This window comes from Triturus cristatus, chromosome 6, assembly GCF_964204655.1.
Source record: "Triturus cristatus chromosome 6, aTriCri1.1, whole genome shotgun sequence".
Taxonomy (NCBI): Eukaryota; Metazoa; Chordata; class Amphibia; order Caudata; family Salamandridae; genus Triturus; species Triturus cristatus.
In genome coordinates, this window is record NC_140589.1 from 95,345,347 (window position 1) to 95,358,823 (window position 13,477).

The window sequence follows — 13,477 nt, forward strand, 5'->3', positions numbered from 1 at the left end:
CGCCGCAATGCGACCCTGGTCTCTCCGACGACACCTGCTGATGCTGTTACCGAGCCTCTGCTTGCACCGCGACCTGTGGGCACCGCACTCCGCACCACCTCGCTTGAAGGCGATGCCTTGGTATCCCCGACGACGCTCCACACCGGAATTGACGCCGCTGCTTGCACCATGGTTTGGGGGCACCATTCATAAAGTTACACGATGCACCACCCTCATCCCTCACCGCAACCTTGGCCCACCGACGCCAATGCCATCGACTCCAGTTTGCCAGCCGACGACAGCGCTTCAGCCACGACGACGCTGCTGCTTGCACCGTGACCTGCCAGCACTGTGACGAGCACCTACTTCATCTCACACCGCGACCCTGGTCTCACCGACGATGTCATCTGACGCCGCCACCGAACCGCTGCTCGCACCACGACCTGAGGGTCCTGCACGCCGCACCGCTGCACTTCGCACCACAGCATCCGACGCCTGCGGACACCAGTGCTCCTGACAAAGAGGAGTTTGATCTGCAATGCTTGTGACTTCGCGGGCCCCGACGACTCCTGCACTGACCTCCGGAACCAACGCCTGCAGACGCCGTGTTTTGGGAAGCTCAACGAGAGGTCATCGACGCCCTGCATTTCTGAAAGACACTGTTTGCGGGTCTTCCCGACACCGTAGCTGGCCCGCGACGACGCCGCGGTCATCCAGAACTGTTTGGATTTGTTTGCTCACAACGCCGTGATAACCCTAAGTACTGTATTATGGATTTGTATCGTTTTGGTCTTGTTTTAAGTATATAAAAATATTGGATATTTTTCTAAACTGGTGTGGTGTCTTTTTGTAATGCTTACACTGTATTACTGTTGGTTATGTGCAAATGATTCACACACTGCCTCTAAGATAAGCCTGACTGCTCGTGCCAAGCTACCAAGGGGGTGAGCAGGGGTTATTTTAGGAGTGTAACTCCCTTATCCTGACTAGGAAGTAGGGTCCCTATTGGACAAAGTTGCAAGCCCTTGCCAACTAGAGACCCCCATTTCTAACACCATCCTTGTGAGAATCATGACTGCACCTGCAGTGGCAAAGGCCCTGATGTGAATTTTTCCCCAAGGACGTTGTGTCTGACAGGGGTACAAACTTCATATCTGCATATATGCAGTTCATGTAGAAGGAGTGTGGAGTTACTTACAAGTTCATCACCCCTTACCATCCACAAACCAATGGGCTTATTGAGAGGTGCAATAAGATCCTTAAAGGCATGATGTGAGGCCTGCCTGAGACCTTGAGGTAAATGTGAGATATCCTCCCACCACACCTGTTGTTTGCCTACATGAAGGTACCACAGAATGGAGTGGGCTTTAGCCCATTTGAACTTCTGTTCATGCACCCTGATAGAGGATCCCTGAGTTTGGCCAATGAAGGCTGGGAGCAATATTGCAGGAAATCTCTCCAGTATGTAGTGAGCTACTTGCTGGTCTTCAATAGTTAAATGGTTAAGTTGTGGAAGTTAGCTTCCAGCAACCTAGCTGTCAACCAAGCTGTCATGGAGGAGTGGTATGACAAACATTCTGCCCCTCTGGATTTCCAGCCTGGTCAGAAAGTGTAGGTAATGGCGCCAGTAAAGCCCAGAGCTCTCCAGGACTGCTGGGCTGGCCTATATGATGTGATTGAGAGGAAGGGGGGAGACCACCTACCTTGTGTATCCCAAGACCCCTAAGCAACCCTACCAGGTGCTGCATGTCACTCGCCTCAAGCCCAACTTTGAGAGGTCTGGAGTCACCATGTTGCTGTGAAGGATGGAGAAGAGGAGGAGAGGGAATCTCTCCCTGACCTCTTAGGCCTGACTCTAACTCCTGACCAATAGAGAGACTGCCACCATGTGTTGGGAAAGTACGCCTCTCTGTTCTCCCTTACCCCTGGGACTACCCACCTGTGTCCCCATGATGTGTACACAGGGGCAACATCCCTGTTAAGAATAGGTCTTATAGGTTGTGAGATAAGGTGAGTTCCAGAGTTATGGCTGAAGTGTCCACATTGTTGCACTTGGGGGTGCTAGAACCCTCAAGTAGCTCCTAGTCTAGTCCTGTGGCTCTGGTACTAAAAGTTTCCCCTGCAGTCACCACACCTGAACTAAAGTTCTGTGTGGCTCATAGAGGGTTAAAGTCTGTGACTAAAACAGATGCTCATCCCATCCCTAGGGTGGATGATCTGATTGGTCGGTTAAGGTCTGCCCAGTATCTCAGTACTTTTCATCTTACATAAGGGTACGGGCAGATTTCCCAAAGAGGGGGAGCAAAGGAGAGGTCATCCTTCTCCACTCCAGAAGGGCATAATCAGTTTAGGGTGATGCGCTTTGGATTAAGGAATGCTCTTGTCACCTTCCCGAGGCAGGTGAACCAGGTCCTTGCTGATTGGGAGGCCTTCTTCCCGGCTTATCTTGAAGACATAGCTGTCTTCAGTAGACCAACTTTTTCACCTACAGTTTGAGCTCATTTACCTACTTCAGACTCTGCATTACACAGGCCTGATTATCAAGGCAAGTAAGTGCCAGATAGTGGAGGGGTCTGTGGTGTATTTCGGAAATCTGGTGGGCAGGAGGAAGGTGCAATCCGTCCAGGTCAAGATACAAACCATCATGGCCTTGCTGTTCTCCAAAACCCATACTGAGGTCAGAGTCTTTTTGGGCCTCACTGGGTACTTTCGGAGGTAGAGTGCTTTAGAAAGAGAAGATTTTGCTCTGGTTTGGGCACTAAAGAAGCTGAGACCATACTTGTTTGGCACCCATTTCCTGATTCAGACAGACCATAGACTTCTCGGTGGTTCATGCAAATGAGGGGTGAGAATCTCAAACTGTTAAGGTGGTCCATTTCCCTTCAGGGAATTAATTTCAAGGTGGAAACAGACCAGGGGTAGACCACTCCACTTCTCATGGTCTACCCAGGTTTTTCCGCTAAAGTGAAGAGAACTCCCTAGAGACTGGGTTGCTCTTCCCACTTTCAGCTGGGGAGAAACATGTTAGACCTGTCAGCTTTAGGGTGGTCTTCTCCCAAACGTTTTGCTTTCTATCTCCACGTTTTGCTGGATCTTATTGTTGTTCTTAGGATCCTGAGCAATTTACCACTGCTGATCAGTGCTAAAGTGCATGTGCTTCTTTCCTAAACATGTTTGTGATTGGTGTATACCTGATTGGTATATTTATTTTACTTGTAAGACCCGTATCTAAAGTGGTAATCCCTGTACCCAGGGCCTGTAAGTTAAATGCACTAGTGGGCTGCAGCACTAATTGTGCCACCCACAGAAGTAGCCTTTCAAACCTATTTCAGGCCTGCAACTGCAGGGCCTTTGTGCGCAGTTTACTGCTACTTAAACTTGGCATTTAAAACTACTTGCCAAGCCCTGAACTCCCCTTTTATTACATTGTAAGTCCCCCTAAGGTAGGCCCTAGGTAGCCCTAAGGGCACTGTACTATGCAAGTAAAATGGTAGCGTGTGTACCTATATGTTTTACATGTCCTGGTAGTGACAAACAACCTATTTCCCTTTTCACTACTGTGAGACCTACTCCTCTCATAGGTTAACAATTGGAACTCCTTAATAGACATTTAAGCAGTAATTACTTATCATAGACGAGTAGCTTTTTCATGTTTCATATGTTTGGAATGGTAGTGATAAATCCTACTTACTGGTGAGGTTGGATTTAACTTTACTATTTCAGAAATGCCACGTTTAGAAAGTCCACATTTCTCTGTACTTACTGCTCTGTGTGCCTGAGAGCCTGTCTCCAATACACGTCAGGACTGGAATGGGTGACAGCTACATTGATGCATTCCCTCTAGACAGCCACAACACAGGACACTCAGCTGCATATGTATTCATCTGCATCCTAATGAGTCTTCCTGGACAAGAGGGAGGGGTGGAGCTAACACTTCATGTGAATAGGTAGTGTCCTGTCCACACACAAAGGGCTTATTTACCTCCCATCGCTAGGCTGTCAGACAGGACAGGGCTGAAAGAGGAACCTGTGCACTTCAGAGAATTCTTTTAAAGTCACCCCCACATCAAAGGCACTTTAGGTATAAGTACTGGGTCTTTTCATTGGACCTATAAACCAGACATTGCTGGCTCTACATTTGCATATTGCCAAAAGGAATGCTGTGCTGCCAGGAGGGACTGCCACTTTGCTAACTGCTCAGCTGTGTTGGCCTGCTGCTTGCTGAGCTGCAGGAGGGACTACCACTTTGCAATCTGGCATGCTGTGTTGGCCTGCTACTTACTACCTTTGTGCTTTGCTAAACTGCAAGTGTTATTGAAGGGCTTGCTGGCTTGCCCCCTATTTAGGTCTTATGATCATCAAAGACCTCACCCCCTTCCACTGCCATGGGACTACATAACTAGTAAGTCCGGCGAGTGGGTTTTGACACGGATCAACTTGTGAGCTGATGTCTGCCTCCAACTTAGCACAAACACTAGCAATTCCCTTTTGCTGAGAATTTTTCTACAACTGGCATTGTCTGCGTGACTCAACTAGTTCCGGCTGTGCTTGTGCCCATCTACGGCACTGCTGCACTCTCAGCGGCTGCAGCGCCTGCCAGCATGGCTGTATTGCGACACGTTGCCCAGGTGACCATGGGCCTGTCCAAGGGAGCAAGGTTCATCAGCCATCGACGCGCACGCTGTTGTCACCCAGTATATCTGGCAACACGGGCCCCGCTTACGAGGCTAGCCGCTGACTCGATTGAAAGGTACTGTACTGAGGACTCGGACCCCCGAGGTTCAAGTTACCAACTCCACCTTCGCGGGCAGATTGCCTTTTGTTGAATTTCCCCAGTCCCAAGGGGCCTGTACAACCAAGAACCTCTGTACTGCTTTGCATCGCCATGATGAGGAAGTAATACTTCTCAGTAACCACACGATAGAAAGTGCTACTAGCATGACGTTTACCTTAATGACTGCAAAACGTATTCTGTTTAGCACTGAGTTTACTGTGGTCATTTAATGTGATAACTTGAGATGTTTACCATGTATTTTTGTCATTTTGGTCTTGTTTATAATACAATAATCTATTTTTGTAAACCTGTGTGGAGTCTTTTTGTGGTGTATTCATTGTGTTACTGTATATGTGTGTGTGTTGCAGAAAGACTTTACACATTGCCTCGTTAGATAAGCCTGACTGCTCTGTGCCAAGCTACCAGAGGGTGAGCACAGGTTATCTTAGTTGTGTATTTAGCTTACACTGACCAGAGTGGTGGTTTCTGACTGGCCTGGGCGTATACCTTAGTCAACCAGAAACCTCAATTCTAACACCTCTGATCTATCTCCCTTCCACCCCAAAATGTTATCCAGTGGTGGTAAACTACTTAATGCAGCAAGCACTCCTTGATCAGCTAATCAAAGAAGTTTGGGAACAGATGTATTCCAAACCTCTGAGATGGGCTGAGAACACCTCCATCGCTTTTGTGAATACTGAGTGGCCAAGGTGAGGCTGAAAGGGAGATGGCAAATGAGAAAGGCTCTGACCCCACATTGAACTGTATATACAGTGTGTGGGACTGCAGGGTGGTTATATAAAAACAGGCATCATACAAGTCCGGGGATACCGTTCAGTCTCCTGGGTCCAAGGCCGGGAGGATCTGAGCCACTGTGAACATTTTGAGTAGGTCTTTCCCCAGAAAGGCACTAAATATTTGGAGATTCAGTATAGGCCTGAGTCTCCCATCCTTCTTCAGCATAAGGGAGTAGCATGAATATCACCCGATTCTTTCCAAATCTGGTGCCCTCTCGATGATTCTTTTGCCAGCATGGGAGTAACTTCTTGCATCAACAAAGCAGAGTGGTCTTGCAAAATAAAAAAAATTCTAATATTCTAATATGGGATGAAGGCGGGATGAGGGGGTAAAATGAAAGGCAGGTGTGGGACCTTTGCACAAACGGCAAGTCCCATATTTTGAGCTGAGGAGTAAAAGTTGTATCCTGATCCCTACTGCCTGGTCATGAATATGTGTGGCAAAATCAAAGCAGCTTCACAGATGCTGCAGCAGGGCTGGAGGAGTTAGAAGACTGCTGTCCTTGCTGCTGTGAAAGGCTTCAGTTTCAAAACTATAAGGCTTTCTGTTGTTACACAGTTTGGGAGAGCTGACGTGGTCACTAGGCTAGCCCTCTGATAACCCCTGAATATTCAGTACTGCTGAAGTAAATGGGGCTGGGGTTAGTAATCCCAAAGAGCGTGTAGTGGCGCTACAGTATTTTAAATCATTTGAGCGTCACATCTGCTTTTCTTCAGAACAATGTGCAAGCATCAAAGAGGGGCATGTCCATAAGTGATGCTTGGGTAGCTCCTGAGAACCCAGTTGAACACACCCAGATGTGTTGTCTAAACACAAAACTGGTGGCAATAGCTTTGCCTATACAATCTGTCAAAGCCAGACCAGCAGGCAACACATACTTAGCTGTGTGCAATCCATCATCTATCGTTTGGACCAACGAGGCGAGACCTAGGTCCTCTTGGATGACCCACAAGATGTTGCTGGCTGTGTCCCATAAAGCAAGGATGTACCTGCCCAGAAATCACACTGCATTGAAGGATAGCAGAGATAAGCTAAGTTCTTGCTAAAGGCATTAATACATTTCAACTTTATATCTAGGAGATAAGTCAGAAAGACCTTTGACTTCACTTCACTAGGCTTTCAGGCCCAGTATGTGCTGTCAGAAAATCAGGGTCACCAGGGCATGTGTGTGTCGCCTGGCTATGGGTGAACTTACTGGGGCCAAAAGGATGTCTATAAGAGGCTCATTGATGGGCAACAGTGGCTCAGATTAGGTTGGACCTGCGTGAAGAATTTCATTTAACTGAATATTCTTTGTTTCAACTGGTGGACAAAAAGTCCCGCACTCAAGCTGCCCTTCACACTATAACTATGAAAAAAGCATTTTCTTTCATTGGCTGTGTCTCTGGAAGTGTATCTAACCCACAGGCAATGTAGCTATCAACCCGTGTCCATATAGTGAGAGGAGAGCAGCTTGTCTGCCTCCTCGTCATCAGCATCATAGGAAACATTAGGTCTGTCTTGAACGGCGTAAGACTCAGATCTGATCAAGGCCACTAGCCTTAGGTAGTACTGAAATTGAGGAAGAGGCTGATGAAGATTAGAGTCTGGTTGCATAATGACAGGCTGCACATTTGTCATCTAATAATAATAGTGTTACTTCTATAACGCAAACAGCTACCTCAAACAGAGGTGTCTCGGTGCTTAGCGGTAATCAGGTGAGCAGATTAGGGACGTGACTAGCCTAGCCGAAGAGCCACGTCTTCAGGTGCCTTCGAAAGTTGGATTCAGAGTCCAGTATGCGAAGATGTAGAGGTAGTGCATTCCATACCATAGCTGTCCTCACAGAGAAGGCCCTTCCTCCTTTTCTGGCCTTGGAAAACTGGGGAATGCACAATAGGTGCTTGGAGTTCGATCTAAGAGTGCGGGCCGATTGATACAGGAGGAGTCTCTTTCTGAGGTATCTAGGTTCTATGTTGTGCATTTCCCAAAAAGGGTCAAGGCCTTGAATTCAATGCACTTTGCAACCGGGAGCCAATGAAGGAGCTTGATGTGAGGGGAAATGTGATGACGGAAAGGCACTCTACAAATAAGTCTTGCTGACGCGTTCTGAATCATCTGAAGTCTGTGAATCAGATAACCGGGGAGTCCCAGGTACAGACTGTTAGCATAATCTAGATGAAATGTCACTGTCGCGTGGACTACTGTCCTCCTGCAAGAGGTGAAGGAATTTTTTTAAGTTTTCAGCTTGCCAAAGCAGACCAACGAGACATGGTGTGTGTGGGTTTCAAAAGATAGAGCTAAGTCCCACTTGACGCCCAGATTTCTAGCTTCCTTAGGCAGACAGGGCGGAGTTCTCAACTCAGCCGGCCACCAGAGTCCTGCGGGCAGGGCAGAGGGCTGACCAAAGAACATGATCTCCGTCTTGTCGAGCATTTAATTTCAGCTTGTTGATGTTCATCCAGCTAGTAATGTATTTCAGGCAGCCCGTTAATCTAGCAAATGAGTCTCTTGACTGATCCTGAAAGGAGAATATCAGCTGTGTATCATCTGTGTACGAAACAGCCTTCAACTCCCAGGTGTCAATCAGATTGAAGAGTGGTACCAAGTAGATGTTGAAGAGCAGGGGACTTAGTGCCGAGCCCTGTGGTACCCCACATATTAACGCCTTGGTGGGAGAAATACATTTTGAGTGCGATTATGAAGGTAGGACTGGATCCAAGCGAGGGCTGTGCCCTGGACACCAATCTGTTCAAGTCTATTTAGCAGTATGGAATGAGCAACCGTGTCAAAGGTCTCAGACAGATCCAACAGGATCAACATAGCAGAAGCTCCTGCGTCCATTGACATTCTTATAGATTCTACCACCTCCACCAAGGCGGTTTCCGTGCCATATCCTGTCCGGAAGCCTGACTGAGTGTCGTGAAGGATGTCATGGGAGTCGACTTGGTGAGCTGGCGCTGCAGTATTTTTTCCAACATTTTTGCCGGTGCTAGTAGCAGAGAAATAGGACAGTAATTCCCAAGCTCCTTGGGGTCGGCGTTAGGTTTTTCAAGAGAGGTAAAAGGAGAACCCGTTTCCAGACATCAGGAAAGATGCCAGTGGACAGTGACACATTCCAGAAGAAATTCAGTGCTGGATTAATCCAGTGAGCAAGTGATCTGAAAATCTTGGGAGGACAGGGGTCAGTGGGAGATCCCGATTTACACCTCAAGATTTCGGCCAAGGATTCTTGCAGAGTTATATGGGTAAACTCTGTAAAGGTGCCATCATTCTTGCAAGTTTTTGGAGCCTGGGGAGCCAATAATGACACTTCTAATGTGAAAGAAGAGTATACATTCTGAATCTTCTCGAAGAAGTTGGATAGGTTAGAACATAACTCTAAGGAGGGCAACATTTTCCCTTCAGCCGCAACAGGTTTAGTTAAGGATCTAAAGATTAACCCTGGGTGTAGTTTGCGAAGTAGCGCTACATGTAGCTACGCGAAGTGCACTTCGCACTACGCGAGCTACGCATAGCTTCGCAAACTGCGTAGTGCACTGTACAAGATGCTGTTCGCGCTGATTGCACAGTGCCGGATGCTTGTCTGCACTGTGCAATCAGTGCAAACTGCATCTTGCACAGTGCAAGCGGTCGTTTTCTGCCGCTCCAGTAGATTTCTACTCGAGCAGCAGCTTTCTCAACGCGGACTGGTAGTTTCTCATTGCGAGCGGTCGCGAGCATACGCGACCACTCGCAATGAGAAACCTGACCTGCCTGCGTTGAGAAGCTCGCCGGGAGGTTTATTTTCCACGCTCGCGATCGGCAACTTGATGTTGCTGATCGCGAATAAAATGACCGCTGCACCACGCTACGCTTTGCTACGAATGTTTGCACTGTGCTACGTGCAATTCGCGTAGTGCGAAGTAGCGCAAACTTCGCTAACTACGTGAGCGTAGCGTAGTGCTTTGCCCAGGCTTACTAACGATCCTAAAACTCTCTTTGCTTGAGTGCTCCGAACCCTCAATCTGTCTAATGAAGTACTCATTCCTGGCCACTCCCATCATTTTGCACAGTTTTTTTAGAGCTATCTTATACTCCTGCTTCGCTTCTGGAGTATACACCTTGCTCCATTGCCTTTCCAATGTCTTGCATCCACTTTTTTCCCTTCTGAGATCCTCCGAAAACCAGGGGGCTGAGGGGGACTCTCTCAGAGATTTAGGAGTTTTTAATGGCATCACCTCATCAAGTGAACCTGAGATCCTAGCATTAAACAGTGCTGCATCCGCGTTAGGATCCCTGGAGCGTTGTTGGTCACCGTTAATAATCAGTGGACCCACAATGTCTGCACTCACTCTCTTCCAGTTCCTACCTACCTCTCATAGCATTACACAGGCCTGGGGCAGGCCGATGTTGGATTGAATCGGAGACAGGTGTATGGATTGGGTCTGGGAGCAGTGTTGGCACAGTAGGCACTGGCATGGTCCTAGGAGCTGAGGTAGCAGTTTGGATCGGTGTTGGTACCGTCCCTAGAACTGGTCCTAAGGGTTGGTAAATAGGAAGGGCCTGTGGGCGAAAGTCTTACTAGGGGCCCATGGAAAGATGCTGGTGGGGGAAGGGTGGGAATTAACTGATGTTCTTGTGACTTCACCAGTAGCAGGATTTTGAATAGCAGGGTGGGAGCTTCCTGCTTGGCTTTTGACCTTCTATAGAGCACAACTTTGACTCACTGGAAGACTTTGAGAGGGAATGTGACTCTGTGTGGGAGCAGCCTTTTGAACACGACTGTGACTGACCCTATAACTCTGAGGTTGAACAGAAGCAGGACTTGTGTTTTCACCATGGCCTCCTCCTGTGCTCAGTGGTGTAAACTTTGCTTTCTGCTCTGGGATCACCTTCAAGTGCACGAGGGTGCACTTATGGCCCATCTTCGAATCATGGGTAGAGTACATACACAACCAAGACACATCGTGTGTGTCCATTACTGACATCTGGATCTTGCAGTTTCAGCATGGATTGAATCCTGCCATTTTCGGGAGGACAAATCTTCTCTGGCAGATAGGAAGCAGTGCTCCAGGTCTGTTTCAAAGTGTGTGGAAAAAATGGAACTGATGTCAGCGTACAGTTGGTGTTTATATGCAGCTTTGCTCCATCACTTCCGGGGTGGTATGTAGTCATCATGTAGCCACACAGTGCTACTTGGCGGCATGTAGGAGCACTGCTACAGAATGTTAGTAGATAAATGATTAATTCATAGGAAATATTTTTAATCCATATCATCAGTCAATCATGTAATTGATCATAGTGAAATAATCATGGGTTTACTGTGTAATAGCCCTAGCTCCTGTTCTCGCTGTTCCTAAATGGCTTGGAGACAGGTTTAATGTGTGTATACATCGATTCTACAAGTATAGATATAAGACTTATCTCCCTTTTCTTGTACTAGAACAGTGCGTTTATCCTTTGTGGCTGGATTTGACTTACTACAATCTAAAACATCAAACGTTATAGGGGGTGGCCCAGGGGTTATGAAAGCCAAACCATGTTGTGAAACATACTTTAAAAAGCATGAGCTCATTTACCTACTTAGGTTCTAAGGAGAAATTCACAGGTTTCCTGCAAATTTCAACTACAAACCTGTAATGCATGTGCTTAAAATGTATCAAGCCAAATGAAGGTATATTGATTTGTAAGCAATACAGTCTTTTTTATGAGTGAACTGAGATTCATGTGTTAACCACTTCAGGTAGTATAGAATGGGAGTAAGTCTTTTGAATTTTCTCAAATCAAAAATAAGCCCTCTTGACTTGCCTCTGCGGATGGGGGGAGGAGGGGGAAGTGCCAGGGAGCGAGAGGTGGAGCGTAGCTGTCTGAAAAGTTGGTAGAATTGAAGTCATTATTGACGTATGCTGGTCCGGCATTGTGGATGCTTTGTAGGCGTGGATGAGCAGCTTGAATTTACAACATTTCTGGACGGGTGGCCAGTCTAGTTCAGAGAAGTAGGGAGTGATGTGAGTGCTTCTGGAGACAGCTAGGATCAGTCTGCTGGCGGTGTTTTGGATGGGCTGGAGTCTTTGCATGAGTTGGTTAGAGATGCCATAGTCAAATCCACTGGTTATGAGAGCCTGGGTGACAGTGCATCTTGCGTGTGTGGGGTGCCATTTGAAAATCTTGCGCAGCATCGTAAGGATGAGGCAGCAGGATGTGATCACGGCTTCGACCTGTTTCTTCATCAAGAGTTTATCGTAAAGGATACTACAGAGGTTTGTGGCATAGTCTGTGGGGGTGGGGGTGGAACCTAAATTGTGTCGCCACCAGGAGGAATTGCAGAGGGTGCTCTTGTTTCAGAAAATCAGGATCTCTGTTTTGTCCATGCTGAGTTTAAGGTAGTTCTCCTGCATCCAGTTGGCCACGTTGCACATGCAGGAGATGAATTGGTCCTAGTGGTGTTGTTCGGCTGATCAGGGAACGGATGAGCTGAGTGTCATCGGCATAGGAAAAAATGTTGATGCTGTGAGCTCTTATGATGCGGGTGAGGGGTGCCATGTACTTGTTGAACAGGGTTGGGCTGAAGGAGGAGTCATAGATTAGCTTATTGTGGGGGACTCTGTAGAGGAGCTTCTTGTGGTAGGAGGTGTAAGTGGAGAATTTGACTCAATGAGCGCTGCTGGAGAGAAATGAGGCAATCCAAGCCAAGGCGGGCCCTTGAATCCCTGTGACCTGGAGTTTGGAGATGAAAGTGCCATGGGAGACGGTGTCGAAGTCTGCTGAGAGGTCGAGCAGAATGAGAGTGGTGGTTTCCTCTCTGTCCACGATGGACTGGATGTCGTCTGTTGCTACCAGGAGGCCGGTTTCCGTGCTGCGTTTGCTGCGGAACCCTGATTGGATGGAGTCCAGGAGGTGGTGCTGTTCTTGATGGACAGAGAGTTGCTTGTTGATCTATTTCTTCAGGACTTTGGCTGGAAACGAAAGGAGAGAGATGGATCAGGGGTTGGTGAGAACTTTCAGTTTAGCCAAAGTTTTCATCAGGTGGGCTTTGACTTCTGCATGTATCCAGCTATCCGGGAAGTTTCAACTGAGGATGGAGGTGTTTATGATGGTGGTGAGGTTGGTGCTAATCAGTGAGCTTCCCAGGTTGTATGTGTGTCGTCTTGGCTGGTTCTCCATCTTCTTTCTATTTGTTTGCAATAGCGCTTGGAGTCTCTTAGGTCTTCCATGTACCAGCATGCTTGAGCCTGAGTTCTTGAATGGCTGATCTTCTTTATGGGAGCCACAGTGTTAAAGCAGTCTAAGATCCAGTTGATGAGAGTGGAAAGGTCGTTCTGTAGGTCATCTGCGAGGGTTGGCTGGATGGATCTGAGGGTGTGGATCCAGTCTGTTTCAATTATGGTGTTCTAGTTGTGGCTGAAGTGGATGGCAGGCTTTGACTTGCGGAAGTGGGGTGCATTGATGGAAAACTGTACAATGGAGTGGTCGGTCCTGTCAGTGGGGGGAGGTGTTTGAAGATAAGCTTGTTGCTGGCTGTGAAGAATTGTTGTTTGTGTGTCGGGCGAGGAGTGTGGGGCCTTGCCCAAGCTGTGTGAGTCCAATGTTGTAGAGACTCTCTAATGGGTTGATGGCATTGCGGTCCATAGGGCCATCATGATGAATGTGGAGGTCGCCGAGCAGTAAGTAGTAATTGGATTTAATGGCGATGAGAGTGATGAAGTCGGTGAGAAGGTTACTGAAGGTGGTGCGGGGTCATGGCGGTCGATAAGCGAGGGTTGTCGAGATGGTCGTGGAGTGGCTAATATGTTGTTGGAAGTGCAAGTCTTTTAATGAGCGTGGCAGATTCATCCATTGCAGTTGTGCAAGTGATGGTGTCTTTGTGGATGATCGTGGGTCCTCCTCTAGATTTGTGGTGCCTGTCACAGCAAACAATTTTGTATCCAGGAGGAGTGACAGGGAGTCGATAACGGGCTGGGCCTG

General features: G+C 47.7%; 1 protein-coding gene across 3 annotated transcripts in view; it reads right to left on the minus strand.

Moving 5' to 3' along the window:
• LOC146813821 (calpain-1 catalytic subunit-like) overlaps window positions 1-13,477 on the minus strand; it is a 701,058-nt gene that overhangs the window by 16,286 nt on the left and 671,295 nt on the right. The window lies entirely within an intron of this gene.